Source organism: Tyto alba, unplaced genomic scaffold (genome assembly GCF_018691265.1).
Source record: "Tyto alba isolate M040663 unplaced genomic scaffold, T.alba_DEE_v4.0 Super-Scaffold_27, whole genome shotgun sequence".
Taxonomy (NCBI): domain Eukaryota; kingdom Metazoa; phylum Chordata; class Aves; order Strigiformes; family Tytonidae; genus Tyto; species Tyto alba.
Window position 1 is genome coordinate 9,458,100 of NW_024881301.1, and position 13,521 is coordinate 9,471,620.

The following is a 13,521-nucleotide window of genomic DNA, read 5'->3' on the forward strand; positions in this document are numbered from 1 at the left end:
CCTGTAAATAATCATGAAGTAATTAACTCTAAAACTCTCTGCTCTTGAGTAGCTAATTGGCTATGATGAAATCTATATATGTTATTAGGATTTGAAACTTTAACACAAAAAAAGTTTAAAAATGTGAGAGAAACAAATTATTCTAGCACTATACATTATTAATTTATCATTACCGTGAGACTAAAAGAAAATAAAATTAAAACTCTAAAACTGTCAAATTAAACTCGAAATATTTTTGTTTTTAATATTTTCCATTCTTATATAATTATCCTTGTGGTTTCTCTCCCTCAGACAAGCTACCATTAACTTCAGCACTCAAATGCAAATAAAGCACAGAACTAAATTATGGAAACTACAAATGGGTTCCCATCTTTAGTAGTTATGAAGATATCAAACAGTTGGGCTGATAGAAAACATAACCCTAATGGCAAAGTGGTATATCTTATAAGGCAAACCAGAGTAAGCATAAAATGTCCTTAAAGTATCTGAATTCAAAGACTAAATAGCTCAGTCTAGACTTCTGCACTCCTCTGTAAGAGATTTATCTGCAGAACTCCACAGAGATGGTCTTCTTTGCCCATGTGTTAACTTATTTCCTCAATGACATTGATACAAGCTCTGTGTTACTGCTTGCATTTCCCCTACCTAATCTAATTATTAAAATAGTTGCATGACAAAACTCTAGGTTTAGGTTTTCATTTTCTGTTTAGATGCACATTATTTATACTTAACAGATACCCGATTAGTTTACATGTCCAGCAGAGATTTCCCTGGCATACAGAATATCCTTGAGTTATTTGTCTATTTCTTTTGTCTGCATAAGGGCACATCGGGATAACAGTAACCATAGCCAAGCTATGTCTTATTTTATAATAATAATCTTTTACATGAACGGGGATCCTTTGAAAGATTGTACCAGCAGAGGTTTTCCTGTTTCTCAAAGCCAACTCTAGGTATGTGAGGGACTGGCTCTGGATCCACAAGCTGGGTAAAAGAACAAAGCTAATCTATAGCACAACAGGGAATAAGTGCTTGTAAAACCGTGTTTATCAAAGGACGTACATAGTCTGAAGGCCTCGTGTATATGAAGGAAACTATAAAACTCTCATTTTGCAATACATCATTCTGATACTTTGCGTAAGCATGAGGATGGTACACTGGCATCTCTACACGATCAAGGTTAAGATAACAGATTTTTTATGCAAGAAGTACCTGTATGAGGTATCTTTATGTTCCTGGAGATTTGGATTGGCTCTTTGTTTAGCTGGGTTTTCTGTTTTTCTGGAAGTTTATCTTGCTGATAGTTACTCAGCTCAGTGATATCTGAAGTGTATTGGAGATTATTTCAAGAAACTCTGTATATGAAACTACATTGGAATGAATACAAACCTAGATTTTTCTCTGTAGCTCACTTGCTATACAATGGGACACTCTTCTGGTACTTGTCAGTAATGTAACTTTTCAAAGAGTGAAGAGAACACCTTGACCCTTAGCTTGAACACTGATTCATGAATATAAAACTCATAGAAAAAGGATGGTGTTGAGCTTTGCCACCAGTACATCACTGAATGATGGTGCAAACTTTCCATTTAAGAACAATGACCTTGAAAATCTGCTGCTGTATATCTGGCAAATGTGCACATTTTGGCTTACTGTTTTGTTAAGTACATTCCTTTTTTCTTAGATACAAAAGAAGAATCTACAGATGAGATTTAATGATATATGGTAAAAACCTTCTCTCTTCTATACTTTAAGCAAGACTTTGTGAAGGTCACACGTTGTATAAGTTTTCTTTAAATCAAAATGCCTAATGCAGACTCTGTGGGTGGAATTTATCTCACTAACTGACTAAAAGTTAAACATCTTGACTTTTTTTGTAGTCAATGGTGAAAGGCGGGCACCTTTAGAAGTGTGACTCATTTTGTCCTAAGTGTCTAGAAAAGTAGGATAAATTGTACCCTGAAGATCTCAGCTCTCTCCATTGAATTCAGAGGAAGCCTAGGAGATAACTTAATTGGTCTAACTTTTAGATGACTAAAGTAAAGTGAGACAGATCTGAGGTCGGGGATATCCAAAGCATTATAAAGCCAGCAAGAGCAGACCCTTCATGCGCTTGAACAAATACACAAGTTTCTAATGCTATACTGTCTAAATGAGGAATCTGGTAGCCCAAAAACTCTCTAGAGATGGAAGCACAGTGTAAAGCTGTTCCCACGGCCCTGGTTAACAGGACCAGGCCAGTCAAGAAAAAAGTTGGTACGACTTCTCTCACTAGTTATTAGAGTGGGCAGCAGCGTTCCTCTTTCCCATGTTTAGATCAAGCCCTTTTTCTCAGTGTTACGGCATCTTCCTCAGTTTATTATTACTCACCAAACAAACTTACTTCTCTGGGAGAAGCAGGCTGAGGCATGCACTGTAGGATGCATGCTTTAATCCAGTGGTTATAATATTCACTTTGAAAATATTCTCCTCCTTTAACAGTTATCTTAAACTTATTTGCTTTTCTTCTGGATGAGTTTCAAAGTGCTTTCTAAGTTTTGCTGCAGCCATACAGTTCTTTCCTATGGAGTCTGAATGTTAATTAACCCACTGTCATGGAACACACTAAACAGTGTTAGGAATAGAAGACATTTCTGCCTCAATCTTATTGCTAAGGAAAGGGCTGTGAATACTAATGATTACCGAACTATAGGCACCACAACCAGAAGGATACAATTAGAAATACAATGGATTTCTTCTCAGAAAATACCAGAGAGCTCTCCAGCATCTGTAGCTATTCAGTTCAGAAGCTAGCCAAACGAAAATTTTCCAATCACAATTTTTAACAGCAAGCCTGTAGCTGCACAAAACAGATATTTATACCAAACTATGGAGCATCTGACAGGTTTTATTGTCAAGATTTGCATGAACTTTTTTCACCTTTGAGCCTGCAGCATGTTTGAAAATATTTTCATAATAATTAGCAACTTTATATGTGTCCCAAATTATGCCCTAATTCTAATTAGAAGGGTCATTAGAGAATCCAAATCTGCTAAATTATCTTTTTGAGTTGATTAATTTTCCCCTTCATATACCTGATTTAAAGTGGGAATCTAATTATCATCTTTTTCCTGATTCAGAGCTCTAAACCATTATATGTTCTTAAATTACTCACCAGGGAATGTGAATAGTGATGGTGCTGAATGGCATATTTCACAAGTGTTATACTCGCCATATAAATTATTGTTAAATTATATTCCCTGGAGTGTATGTGGTGACATCTGGGGTTGCTTCAGGCATTTGGAGTTCCATGTCTGTTACCAGATCACTATGGTTTCAGGCAGATAGAGTAATACCATCTGTAAATTAATAAATGTCACCCTTCTGTGCTACTTCCTTTCAATCCACACTCATATCACGGTTTTCATAGTTTGATCTGCTTGCTGGGAAAGTCTCATATAAATACATAAAAATTCACTGTTTTCCTGTTGTAGTTTTTTAAAAATTGTACAAATGCCATAAATGGAAGTTAAAGTTCTATTCACAATAATATGAAGTTATAAAAAGCTATTTTATTCTGTCTTTTTTATAATATGGGGATTTTCTCATTTGTGTCAAATTCAAAAACAAGATGTAAGCTGCTGATTACCTGATGATTCACAGATACTGTTGTCTTCCTGCAAATAAGAGAATTAACTACCTTTTTGATAGGAATGAGAATTTTTAAGGAGAAGTGGCAGGAAAATAACCAGTTTCTTTGTGTAAATCTGACTGAAGGGAAATCCTGCTTCGTGTTCTGGAGGAAAACTGTGTTGTTCCTTTAGACAGTGCATATCGGCATGCATTTTAATGAAACTTTACAGTATATAGCTTCATATTTAAAATGTAATTTTAGCACAGTCAAGATAAAATTCAGTCTTAGAATATAGCAGAGAACAGGCTTAATGCTGTAATGGAGTCACAAGGCAAAAAACACCCATGTGCAAAAGCTTATAGCCACCGCACTCATGCACTGTCTCTTTGTGTGCCCTCTCTGTCCTGTATCTGTGTGAATGCAAGCCATCGTCTCTGCTTGTACTGGAAGCTGTCACATGTCCACATTGTATGTTGAGGCTAAGTTATGATCCAGATGATCTGCAAGAACCCCAAAGGGGAGAAAGTTCAGGCCCAAACTATTCCACAGTGCAGACCAAATCACACAGTTGTAGGGTGATAACCTGTAGGGTTGTCATTTCCCCATATCTAGATATAGGGTTGACTCTGAATGTTTCACTTCCAGGAGGTGTATCAAACTGTCAGAGCATCCCCCAGAGAAGACACTACCACTACCTGTTGCAGAAGCAATGTGAAGTCCCATGGCTGATATCTCCCCTGCATCCCTCTGGGCTGGAGGTGTAAGCTGTGGTGATGCTGGGACAGCATAACCATGAAACCCTTCTCTGTGTTGTTTGCTTTCATGTGCTCTTCAAAATAGCTTTATATATAGGCACAACTTATACAGAAACTATAAACAAAATTACTGATTAATACTGGCATATCACATAGTGTACTGGGTGTAGGTGGCAAGATATTGGCAGCAGAGGACTGCAGGGGTGACTTCTGTGAGCACAGGACACAGCAGAGCCCTTCAGCTAGGCTGGTGGTGCTCTGGGAAAATATATTCAAGAAAGAGCAAAATGCTGCACAGGAAGAAGAGGAGGAAAAAAAGAGTGAAGTTCAACAGTATGAACACCAAAGTGAGAGAAGGAGGGGGAGGACAGGCTTCAGGTGCCAGAGCAGAGATTCACCTGCAGCCTGTGGAGAGGACCATGATGGACCAGGTTGTTACCCTGCAGCCCATGGAGGACCACACCAGAGCATATTTCCACACTACAGCTCATGAAGGACCCCATGCTGGAGAAGGTGGATATTTCTTGAAGGAAGTGCAGCCCATGGAGAGCCCACACTGGTGCAAGGAAAAGTGTGAGAAAGAAGGAGTGGCAGAGAGGAACTGTTACGGATTCACTACAACTCCCCATTCCTCATCCCTCTGTGCTGTTCAGGAGAGCAGAAGGCAGAGAAGTTAGGAGTGAAGGAGTGAAGTTGCACCTGAGAATACAGTGAGGAAGGAAGGTGCTGGTTTAATTTTTGTCTTTGTTTCTCACCACCCAAATCTAATTCAGCTGGCAATATTAAATTACTTTTTCCCTAAGCCGAGTCTGTTTTGCCTGTGATGGCAATTGGTAAGTGATTTCCCCAGCTTTATCTTGATCATGAGCTTTTTCATCCTAGTGTCTCCCCCCTCCCTGCTGATGAAGGGGAAGTGAATGAGTGGCTGGGTGGGTGTCTGGCTGCTAGCCGAGGTCAACCCACCACACATGGTCTTGCAGAGAATTTTGTCATTCCCTTAAGTCCTTATGGTTTGTTAATTAGCATTTTTGTGTTGTACTTGCCTTCAACTACTTGTGAGCTTGTGATTTCTTCTTCTGCAGCCTATGACTCAATACATATACCTTTGTTTTAAAATTGTAACATGCTGTTCTACTCCGATGAAGATAATATACTTCCTCGGTCATGAACATATGTCGAACACTAAACATGCTGTAAGAAAATAATGGAATTGTAATAGTAAGCCTATATTGACAACAATTTCTAATTTTGCATCAGATTCTGTTCCCCATGTGAAGAGAAGAAAAAAAAAAAAGAAGAATTCCATCATGTACGAAGAACACCATTTTTGAAAGCGAAAGTAGCTTCATGGTAATACAACAAAACTTACAAAGTGACACCTTTTAACACTACATACCCTATTCTGGAAAATAATGTGTGTTACTATTAAAATGTAATATGGAAACAAGTTTTACATTCATGGTCTTCAATGCATGACTTCTTTAAACACTATGAGGTAAGAGTAGTATCTTGTCAATGGTTCATTTAAAAAAAGATTTAGAAGTGGATAAGTTAAGGCATTACATATTTTTAGGACAATTTTCTCATATATAACAAATGGAACAGAAGAAAATATGGATATGTTTAAGAGGGGAATAGGTAAGCTGCTGACTGAGCCTTTCACCATTGTTAAACTAAAATGAATGCCAGTTTTCAGTAGGCTTTATTACCCCATAATTCAATTCTGGATATTTTGAGTAATTGCAATCTGATTCTAATATGGAAAATTCAAACTCAAGCTGTCTTAGATGTTACCAGTGAAAACTTCCTCTCACCACTCCTGACAACAGTGGCATTGAAACACGTGGAAGGTCTAAGGTGATTTGGGATCTCTGTGGACCATCCTGTGAACAAAGAGGTACCAACTGATTTCTGCTATATAGATTTCAGTCTAATTCCAGGAGAAATGTATCAGATTTATTCATTAGATAATAAAAAGAAGAAGATGGAAATAGGAAAAAAATGTTAAATTATTTACTTATAGAAATTAGAGTAACAGCTCAATGAGTTAGACATATATGTTGTTTAATCTTTGTCATAAATGCACACACATTCATATATGTACCTGTGAAGGCTTCCAAACAAAATCCTTGCAAACTCATAATTACTTACCAGTTTAACAAACTCAGTGAAAGAAATAACTAGAACTCATTTTTAACATGTAGGTTCTCTGAAAAAACTCAATCTTCTCTCAGAATTTATCTCATTACTAGCTGTAGATATCTTTTTGTTCATAAAAACAATATATACACAAGACTTCACATTATAGCATTGCTTGTATTTTATAAATTATAACATACACCATAGATTTACAGATGTTTCCAGCCATTGGAGAATATTTGTATTAAAACCATGTTAATTGTTTTCACTCTTAGCTGTGGCTTGATCACTTGAATTCTGGTTTAATTCTGAGAATGATAAAAAATCAGCCTTTCAAAATTGAATACCCTTGCACTGAGAAATGGTAACATAACTGTTTGGTAACAGTGACTGTCACAATGACACCAGTAGTCAGTTCTTGATGGTTCAGACATTAGAAAATAAAAAAGCACTGTCTGTAAAAGGGTGACACAGGCCCATAGACTAAGGTCCATTGTGTTACTGAGAGCAAAGAAGAATTCTTCTTCACCAAGCCAGATACATAGCAGGATCAGAACAACTGTGATATTTTTTGTGAGAGCTATGTGTTTTTTAATATATCTTCTGGTATTCTTTTGAAATTAATAAAGTGGAAATTATTATCAAGTTGCATGTGTAGAAGCACTTAGGACATAGTTCTAACAGAATAATGAGTGGATCATGTTATGCAAAGCCTTCTTTTTGCATCAAACATTATGTAGTACCTAAATATCACTGGCCTAAAATTATACTCGGTTGTATTGCAAGGCAGCATCCCAAATGCATGTTTTTTAAAGCTCACCAAAGAGAAAGTGAATTAACATTGTCATCCCCCCTACCTTGTCACAATTACTGAGTTAAGGGTGAGGTGGGGGGAGAGTCAAAAAAAGAGGTGCAGAGGGGCACATTTTATAACCTAAGGAGATGTTTCTGCATATTCAATCATAACTCTCCAACTAGACTAGTCTACAAGGATTTACAACACCACTGCTGTGACTTTAATTTGTCAGCACTAAAAACTGTTCTGATTAGGTCAGATGAGAATAAGGTCAACATATCCTTGTTTCCTAAGCATCATCTGAATTAGCAGGCTATTATTCCTGCAATACCTTTGCTATCATGTCACTCCCCATGCCACCTTCCTTCTTTTTTTTCCATTGAATGCAAAGACACAAAAACAAGCTCTGACTCTGGAAGCATCTCAGCCAACAAATATCAGAAGCTGAAAGAGTTATACAAAGAAAGAAAAATAATCTTTGCTGTTCCTGTATTCTTCCTCTACTAACCTCTAATTTAGACTAGTCTAAGGCTGACCTAAGATAGTCACTCTTACATTTAGGCATGCTTTCCTGTTGCTTCCTTATCCTCTTCTATTTTGTCTTTGCTTCAGAAAAATCCACCTTATCAAAGCAAATAAGGACAATGCCATCCAATAATTCACTGCTGTGAGGAGAAAAGCCAAGAAGACTATGCTTGGCCTGAATGTTTCCTTGCCAGTTCCAGATGAAGTTTCATAGGTCCTAGGAAATATTCACTTTGCAAATAGGCTTCAGCATTCCTGCAGGAAACTATGTTACAGTCTCTATTAAAATTGCACAGGGGTATGATTCAGTATTCATTGAAAGCAGTGGAAATCCTTTCTTACAGTGAATTGATTCTGGATTATATCTACATTTTGCCTTTTCTGCAGGCTGTACTCTTCTGCCATATGCAACCCATTCACTAGATCTTGCTTATGCTTTTATTCATAAACCATCACCAGGGCACAGAGCTCTTTCATAGCACCGGAGATTAGACTGGCATGATTCATGAAGAAAACTGCAGGACCTAGCAGAAATCTGTAAGCAATCTGGAATCAACAGGGACTCTATACGTCATCTAGCTGTGGTACCCTGTTCCATCTGTAGTGCTCAGGAGAAAACTGAACCTGAAAAAAGCTGATATTAAAAAGGCACACTGTTGGAGGTGGTGAACAGAGTACTCAGGACTGAAGTGCTCAAGAAGCCACTGGGTTTGCAGGAGTAAAACTTCATGAGCATAGTGGCAAAAAAAATGGCAATTGGAATTGAGCCAGCCCTAGTAGATCTGATTCTAAGACCACCGAGATCAATGAGATCTTTTCCATTTATGTTGATAAAATTGGACTCTGTCCCAATGCAAGCAGCAATAACAAAAAAATAGGAACATGATTCAGCAGAGGTTTGTTTGGCTATCAGTTGTTCTTTACTATGGCAAAAGGGGTTCCTAGACGTCCCTGCAAGGTACCTGCATCTACACTGACAGAATGTATGCAACAAAGTAATTTCTATAGTCCAATAGACTCCTCTGGGGTAGCCTCAGATATGTTAATTTTTCTTTCCCAAAGCTTTTTGCTGTTTCAGGGGCTAAACATTTGTTATTTGTCCTCCACCAAGGTCATATAATTTCCAGGCATATAATAGGAGGGTTGCCAGTTTATAAATTTAAAAAAGGAAAAAGGACTCTATTACCTGTTGTTCAGAAGAACACATTCTTTGTGGTCATCATTGGCCTTTGTAGAATTGTTCCTTATGGTGGTGTCTTTCAGTTTTGGGAGCTCATAAAACCCGTATCAAATTCCATTTATATGTTGCTTCTGCACATTTGTTCTCTTGAAGCCTGTCACTAAATATTTATGGCCTCATCAAAGAAACTGGATTTGCAAAGCAGTTCTTCAGCTGAGGTATAGCCAGTATACTTCCAGTGAAAATGATGGCATTACAGTGATACCAATTGACTAATAATAACTCTAATAATTTCTGTGTAGGTGTTTGTACGGTCTGAGCCCTAATCATGGGATGGAGTGCAATACGCTCCAGCCAGAAACCTTTGCAGCAGATGTCTTTTATTTTCTGTGAGAATATAATAGTTTGTATAGTCTATCCCAAAAGCAAATTACAAAACCGCTGAGCTAGTCCAGCTGACTTGGAGAGTGCACTGGTGAGGGGCAAAGCCCAGGATCACACCACTCTCCATGTTCACTCTTCACCAGCATCTCTTCAGCCTTCTGGTTTGTGGTATTTTGGGGTGTAAGGGGTGTATTTCAGAGATCCATAAAATCTGCTTCCCGTTTAGCACCCTGTTCATATCCAGATGGCCACAAAGGAGGTGTGAGAATTTCTGCTTCCCTTTAGCGTTGTGAATGCACACTCTGTCCAAGTCACAGTCCACAGATAATGTATGTTCAAAGTAATAGCAGCTAGAAATATATGGTGATTGTCTGGCTGGCTCTTTGTCACAAGTATTTTTGAGGATATGTTTCTTTTTATTTTAATATGATTTATTCTTCCCATGATAGAAAACAAATTAACTATTCAGTTACTAAAGAGAGAGCACAAACCAGAACCAAGGTCATCCAGCTTCTACCATACATTTTCCCAGTAAGTGATATCTTACTCTATACATAACCTGTTGACTTTCAGAATTGTTAATATATGATGCAATACCATTTTAAAGGTAATTTATGATATAAAATGAAGTAGTGATAATGGAGATCTCTGGTGTTATCCATTCCTCTGAGATGAAAGAAAAGTTACAGTAATTTTTGCTGCCTAAAATTACACCTGTCAGTGAAGATTTAATAACAATTATACTGTTTATTTCATAAAGTTTAGCTGCTTGAATCTCAGTATTGGTTTATACCAGCCAATTTTTATTTATCGCATTACCAGTATGTTTACTGACTGTGTCTAACATATTTTCAAAACATTTTTTCAAGTGAAACATCTCACAACTTTTGACAATGCTAAAGGCTTGATCCAAATCCAGTCAAATAAAAATAAAAACTCCCTTTTTCTTTGAGGCTTTTATCTAAGTGCATGTCCAAGTGCTCATTAAAGTCTTATTTATGCTTGTCTTGCAAGTGGGCATCAGACTGAAACCATGGCATTTCAGCAGAATACTCAGGGACCAAGAATAAGGCCTCAGCAGGCAATACAGAGCTATGTGCCTTAGGGAAGGTATTTTGAAAATAGTATAATTGGAACAAATTATGAAATCCTTGCAGTTTTCTGCAGCTTTTTGCCATCCTGGTTGCATTGAACAGAAAGGAGTGACTCATATACATGACCCCAGCAGAGCAGAAAGTCCCTGAAGGATAAACAAACACTGTCCTGTGTACTGAAATGCCAAAACCAACATTAGGCGAGATAGATATAAATACAGGAGTTGGTAAGTGCCTGGACTCTATGCCACACTACCACGTATTCTGCTTTAGCTCCAAACCAATATCTCTGTACAGTACTATTTTCTCCATATAGTTGCATCAGCTAATTCATAGATAGTTTAGGGGTCTCTGTCACACCATGGTAGACACTTCTGGCAGGATCATTTGCTATGAACTGGTTTATTTAAAGAAGAAGAAACTCCTGGTTCTTCATGTATGTTTCTTTGTAGTAAATTAAAAGCTAGTCTTTGCATCAGATATCTGAACTCCACCATATACTGGGACAAGCTTCACACACTATTCCTCCATACTTCCCTGATTATAGCCTGTTCAGAGCACTAACCACTCAAAGTAGCATCACCATTATCTAGTCCAGCAAGAAAGTTGCTGAAGCCTACAACAGCAAAGTTTTCAGTTCACCTGATCTATGAATCTGTGAACATGGATGGATTATTCATGTGGCTGAATGCTAAAGAGAATGATTATCCATCAAAAAGGCTGTTGTTGATCCCTTGTGCTATCCCTTTCTGATCTGGAAGAAATAAATGCTGGAGCTTTCTTGTCCTCTAACAGCAGGAAAGGAACAGAGGGGAGTCAGGTACCATCACACTTTGTCACGATTTCTGAGTGATGATGAAAGCTGAGCAATGAATCCAATATCATGAATTGAGCCACAGAAAGGTGTCTTATATCTTTGTGTCTCCACAGAGTCAGAGAGGAAAGGCAGGCCAGGCCTCTAGGTTTTACTAACCTGAAGCTTTTACATATAAATAAATCCAAATGGAGGATCTAGAATTTCATAGGACAGGGCACACTTCTGCAAGAGTCAGAAAATAGAAAGGAAGGAATAAAAGAAGAAAGCAAGCAGGATGAAAATGATAGGTACTGAATCAGGCTGTTTACTGTGAATCTGTAGTTGTGTAAGAGTTGTCCTATGTTTGATCATCTTTACTCATAATTTTATACAATTATCACTAGGAAGTCAAGGAAAGCAAGCAAAAAAAAGGATTCTTTTCCTTTTCAGTGTCATGCTATTTAGCTGTTGCATTGATTTGTTTTCTGAAAAAGTTTGCTGTCATAATAGAATATTTAGTAGGAGATATCATAATAATAAATACTGTATGCGGAATGTTCTCAGATACCTTACTAACCAGGCCTGTTATATTCGGAGTCAGAGAGTATTCTGGGAACAATTAATCTGTTGATGCTGAAGTCAGATATCACAGTACAAAGTATTTTAGTGTCTCCTAAAGGGTTTACTTCTTATGACTGTGGAGAAAATTCTTGATTGCTGTTTAGTGATTCACATTGGTAAGACCACTGACTTTAGAGCAAAGCTACTTTGGGAAAAACTGCATACAATTTCATAGTTCCTTCTCAAAGAAGTATAGGAAATCTCATTGCTGAGTTAAAAGCAAACTGGTGAACTTCAATGAGACACCATCTGAAAATAATGAATTTACAGTAATGCCTCCCAGCTGGTAGAAATCTAAAGTGGATTGGTAGATATGATTGGCTAAAGTATCTGTAGTATCTGTCATATTAGGGTGTCAGAGAGTACTTTAGGTAAGGTGCAGCCAATGCAATCTCTCTCTCACTAAAGTCTAGATAGAGCCCCAAAGGGTCTGTATTTTATCATTTCCTTTCTTTCTTCTTTTATTGTTTCTACTTCCTTTTCTTTCTCTTGAGGAAGTATTTCTAGTGTATAAACTGAAAACCTAGATTCTTTAATTCAAGTAGATGTAACCAAAGACAATGAGGTGAACACTGAACAGAGAGAATTTTCTTATTTTGATGGTGGTTCATGAAGAGAAAGGAATTTATGTTGTTTCTTTGATCCTTACTATCAAAAAGCTGATAAGTAGAGGAAAAGATAACTGACTGGAAATATTTCCTCTTATAGGTTTATGGCTATGGTATTAGAGCATTTTCCCAGTCTCACTTTGATACCAGATTTTCAACTATTGACCTTCAAGGCAACAAGTATATTTGTATGGAAAAGTTCTAGTGAATCGGGTTTGTTGTCAGACTCACATTTTACTTGGGATCCTTATGTACACATAATTTATATTGTTCTCACACTTGGCAACTTTTATTGTATACAAGTCTACGCGAAGAGACACCGAGTGCATGACCAGAGTATAAATATTGTCATCTCTCTGATTTTATGTCTTCGGATTCATTAAGAAATTTCCAAAATTATTGGTGAGAAATGTCAGAGATGTCAACAGCATAACTTTATAGCTGTTTGTCCCAGCTAATGACACTGTTGATCCAGTGTCCTCCCAAGTTCAGCACCTTCATATGACTGCCATTTGTCTTAGGTATAAGTACTTTAACATGACTCCCAGTGAAGAAATGGGGAGCTATCATAAGTGCTTCTGAATCAGAGTCCTGTGAGAGAAGCAGGGGAAGTCTTGTGGTTACTGAGTATATCTACACTCTGAAGCCCACTGGACTGTAAAGATAATTTTTATATTTTGCACATTGAGCCATACATTCAGATGACTTTTCCTGCTGCATGTGTTATAACCTTAGTCAGATTATTGTTGGTGCTCATGACAGCTTCCCTAACTTTGCCTATTAAAGAAAACAAAGACAAAGTTAAGATGGAGTTTAATGGCAGGCCTCAATTACCAATTTCTCAGCATAAGGCCCAGGTGTTTAATCTCACAGATAATGAATATCAAAGTAAGAGTTAAAAAGCTATTATCCTTCTAACAGTTCCTTTCTTTTATTTCCTATGGATGGTGTCTTCAAACTATGAGCACATTCTTTGAGATCTAAGAAAAATTCCAGTGATATTACCAGCT